Source organism: Montipora capricornis, chromosome 9, assembly GCF_036669925.1.
Source record: "Montipora capricornis isolate CH-2021 chromosome 9, ASM3666992v2, whole genome shotgun sequence".
Lineage (NCBI taxonomy): Eukaryota > Metazoa > Cnidaria > Anthozoa > Scleractinia > Acroporidae > Montipora > Montipora capricornis.
Window position 1 is genome coordinate 160,001 of NC_090891.1, and position 5,000 is coordinate 165,000.

The window sequence follows — 5,000 nt, forward strand, 5'->3', positions numbered from 1 at the left end:
GTTTCCCCCTCAATTAAGAGGAGAAGCCAGATGTCTGATTATGTTTAGCTGGGCCACTATTAAGCAAGGGGTCACTGAGTTAAGGAGTGTTTATACACCCTGATATAGCGTACTAATACTCCTACAATTCTTTCGTGCCTTGCATACGTGAATTGAAATAATCTTAAGCCTCTTGCTGTATTATTCCTCTCCTGAATATATTTTGTTTCCCCCTCAATTAAGAGGAGAAGCCAAATGATCGATTATGTTTAGCTAGGCCACTATTAAGCAAGGACTTACTGAGTTAACCAGTGTTTTTACACCCTGATAAAGCCTACTAATACTCCAACATCTTCTCTTCCATGCCACACCTACGTGACTCGATGTAATCTTAAGCCCCTTGCCGTATGATTCCTCTCCTGAATATATTTTGTTTCCTCCTCAATCAACAGGATATTTTTCTACCACTTTTCGATGCCGCTGTTGTAGTAGGATTAAAAAGCCAGCATCAATCATACCGAATACTCGGTGATGATCACACTGGATTTCGATTTAGGTCTCCGAAATAAACTACTGCTAGTGCCTACAAAATCTTGGAAAACGTTCTGCTTATGATCGCTAGCTAACGATTGTCAAACCTTGTCGGGTTTGTTTATATTTTACTTCGCAAAGCAATTAATTATTGTAGCAATTGTTGTACTAATGAATATTCTAAACAATATTGACTGATGTCAAAGGCAAAAAGATATTGCTTTGTTCTGCATTAGCACAGATGTCGATAGTGATTGCCAAAACATGTCACAATAATTTCTCATTTAGTTAGTCTGGAATGAAACTGAGACTGATCGATTCCGTGGACTTTTGGAGTCTACGACATGAGAATAAAATTGTGTGTTAGGGTTGTCTGTCTGATTGTCTACGCCTTTTTTTTAATCGACCTAAATGTGAATTAGGACTAGCTTTTGAATTTCACATTTTCTCTGACTCTAAAAACTAGTACTGTTACTGAATGACAACTACTTCAGCTAGCTTTTATAATTTCAGACTTGACCACTTTCTTGTTGAGGCCTTTGCATTTGTGGCCCCACGAACTGCTCTTGCGTCATCTTCAGTTTCTGCACCCACGTCCTCAACTCCTGAGTATTTTGCTCCATCGTACTTTGATTCGTCCACCAACGGGAGGTACTGCAACATATAGAAATAAGAAAGGTTTCCTCAGTATCATGCAATTAGTTTTTACTTCTTTTTCTTTATTTTTTTGGCTTGAAATAAATTGTAATCAACAAAACTGAAATTCATCCTAGAAACGTCTTTATGCCCATCACCCACAACAAAGTGACCAAAAACTCCGACGATAAAACACTTTAAACTTCACGCGTTTCTCGTAAAGAGTTAACACACAGATATTTGAAAAGGAAAATGATGACATGGATAAGATATTGAATCAAGTTGCCTATATAGGTTTCGAACGATCCAGTGTGAAAAGGTAAAAAATGATATATAACGCCACAGGGAATAATTGGATTTACGTGGAGTGTGACATGTCTAATTAGTTATTTCCCACGATGCAGTTGGGGCATTCCTGTCATCCGGGACTTTCTCTAGCTCTTATCCAGTGCAGAAGACAGGCGTAGGGCCTCCTTCAGTAACTAATTCAAGAGAGTCAAGATCATTTTCCCCTCCTCTTTTCTTAGTTTCTTGTGGATGGCGGGTGTGCCCTCACCTTTGCTGGAATCATGCCTTCTAAATTTAGTTATTTCTTAGAAGGTACCATGCTGATTTTAAATAAACGGCCTAGCCCAGCAGGGCTCGACCAAAATATCCCAAACATATGTGGTATTAATATCTGTTTCCAAGAAAACAGAGCTCGCTCCAAGCAAAGCCTTGGCAAATATATCAGTCTTAATGCATGGCGCATGAAAAAAAAAAAAAAAAAAAAAAAAAAATGAAAAGAAAAATGGAAAAGAAAGAAAAAAATAGCACCTTGAAAACGTCTTGTTACTGACCTCTCCTTCGATGAACGAGCGCAACCTCTTGGAAATATTTACGAAATCAGGGCGGAGTACTGGGATCTCTTGCCAGCACATCTCCATCAAGTTATACCTGATGATAAAAAAAGGAGGAGGTGAGAAGTCAATATCTCCAGCAATTCTTCCTTCAACCCTTTCGCAAGAAGGTTTATGTTTGGATATTTTTTCGCTGCAAAATGCATTGATTCTACGTTTAAGGTCTTGCGACATTTTTTTGATGGATATAATGCCATTGCTTTTGATCGGACATTCTGAAAGATATATAAAGTTCTCCGGTAAAGTATAGCACTAAACACTAAACATGACAGAGAGAAAGTATCTCGTTATCCCAGACTTGACGTAAGGGACGGTTAGTGCTTATACAGATAAAAGAGGTTCTTGACATAGAATTTATCTGCGACTTGTTTCTTTGAGAAAATATAAATGGTACATTCGAACACTTTAGAACACTTTATTTTAGGGTGCATAATTACAGTAGAAAAAACTGTACTCTCCCTTATAGCCCTGTTAAACTAACCTCGATTATCCGGAAATCGATTATCCGGATTTCGCGATTATCTGGACTAGCTTTTCTGGTCCCATTTTTTTCATAAATATTACTTAGTCACATTCATTATCCGTAGAAAAGCTATCTTACGCCGAACTGAGATATAAAATTCCAGGCAGAACTGAATTTGTTTCGCATCAAAAGACAATTTAGGGCACGTTTATTGCTCGAGTGATCTTAAACGCGCCTAACACGCACCGTAACTAATGCAGTGCATTTCATTGAGCGTTCATTGGCTCAGAGTTGTTTTGTTGCTAAGTGGAATTTCACGCTCCGCTTCCCCGATCAGCGTTGGTATGATAAACACAAGCTTGTGTCATGAAAAGTGTTTCTATACAAGATAAGCAGTCAATAATTCTACGATTGGAAAAAGGCGAAAAAGGAACGAGCTTATCCAGTGAATATGGCGTCAGTAAACAGCAGATTTCGGACATCCGCAAAAACAAAGTCAAGATTATGAAGTTTGCCGACAACTTGGAGATCGATCATGAACTAAAACGAAAATCATTGAAAGTTGCACATGATGAACAGCTGGATGAAGCCCTATACGCATGGTTCATACGGCAAAAAACAGCTGGCACACCAATTTTTGGTCCCCTTCTGCAAGAAAAAGCAAAGCACTTTCACAGTCAATTACATGAGGAGAACGCGAACGGCGAAACCTTCAAAGCTTCGACAGGATGGCTTGAGTCTTCAGTCAGGGGCACCCAACGAGAATATAGCTCAAAACCACTTAAACATAGCATTGTCAAACGTATTTTAGTATTTAAACGGTAGATATAGGCATATTTTTATCCCCTAAAAATTTTTCATCTGTTCGGATTTCCTAGCTGAAAGTGTAGTGATCCGAAAATTATAGGGATCAAAACTTACCTTTTCGAAAATTTCAGCCAGAAAAAAGGCTCCCGAAAATTCTAGGTGACCTTTTTAGGGTAACAATCCGTTAGAAATGGGTAATTATACCATGTTTTAGATGTTCGAAAATCCTAGGATATATAGTGTTTTACAACAAAATTTCCGAACATTTCTGAACAGATATTTTCCGAAAATTGACGTTGGGTGCCCCAGTTCAGTTGAAGATGAAAGTAGCGACGAGGAGGATGAGAGTCGAGATGAGCAAACTGTTACAAACACTGAAGCTGTTGAATGCTTTAAAAAGTGTTTGACATGGATGGAGAGACAAAACAATGTGGAAGCTATTCAACTTATGCAGCTTCGAAGAATGATGGAATTAGCGACACGTACACGCTGTAGAAACTTGAAGCAAACTGATTTACTTGAACATTTTAGGCAGAAATGACTTGTTTGGTTCATTCTTGCATGATTCTCGAATAAATGTTACGGTTTACAAATGTATATATTTTCGATTATCCGGACTATTCGGGTCAGTCCCTAAGGGTCCAGATAATCGAGATTCGACTGTATTCGTTGTGAATAATAACTAAACCTTAAAGCAAAAAAGTGGAAATTAAAAGATGCCCAAGTACTGCTATTGCCAGCATCTTCCAACTTGTAACAAATGAGTTATTATTTATTTATTTATTTACAAAAAATGCAAATAAAATTGTAAATAGAAAGGAAGAAAAAAATTTTTTAAAAAAAAAAAAGGAACTAAGTTTGCATTTTAGTGCGGAGACATTGGAGGACCTGAAGAAAAGAAAGCACAGCTTTTGCTCTGCTTTCTGTTATACGAGGCCGAAAATACTTTGAAACAAGATATAAATACTCCAGAAATTTGAAATAAATAACCCCAAAAAAAGCAAGGTGAAACCAGTCCGGTGTGGTTAACACATAACGCATGCGCACAACCATTTCAGCGGACAATTACCCGCTATGGACAGCTGCTGGTTCGGCATTGCTGGGCCTCATCAGCATGGCGTGGCTAACGTTAACATACCAGGTGTTGGCCACTGCGGGTTGGTGTTAGCGTGTGTCACCTTCTTTTTTTGTTCTTTTCACATAGAAATAAATTTTCTAATAATACTAATTGCTTATAACCGTAGGACGACTGCAAATTTTTTTGGTTATTACAACAAAAAAAAGTGCCTTAGAAAAACATTTGACAATAAAAAATTGCAATAGAACGTTTCTTAAAAAAAAGTTAAACAAAAAGTTTCTCAAGTATGAAGTCCATTTGGATGATTGACAATTGACGGTTCTTTAGGTTTGAGACCTTGCTCTAATTTCTTGCTTACAAAATCTGGTTGCAAAGTGGGGCCAATCCATTAGTTGAAACTTGATCTTTGAATGGTAGACTAATTCTGATTATGTCAACCTCGTCAGTATTCAGTAAGCATAGTGGAGAGAAATACTGACGAGAGCAACATAGTCACAACCTCATTGAAAAGCTCTGGGAACGAGGTTGAAAGTCAGAATTAGTCTACCATACAAAGATCAAGTTTCAGCTAGATCCCAAGCCTAAAGAAGTCAAACCATCAATTGTC

General features: G+C 37.8%; 1 pseudogene; it reads right to left on the reverse strand.

The window, feature by feature from the left end:
* LOC138016339 (fibroblast growth factor receptor 1-like) overlaps nt 1-5,000 on the reverse strand; it is a 53,145-nt pseudogene that overhangs the window by 402 nt on the left and 47,743 nt on the right.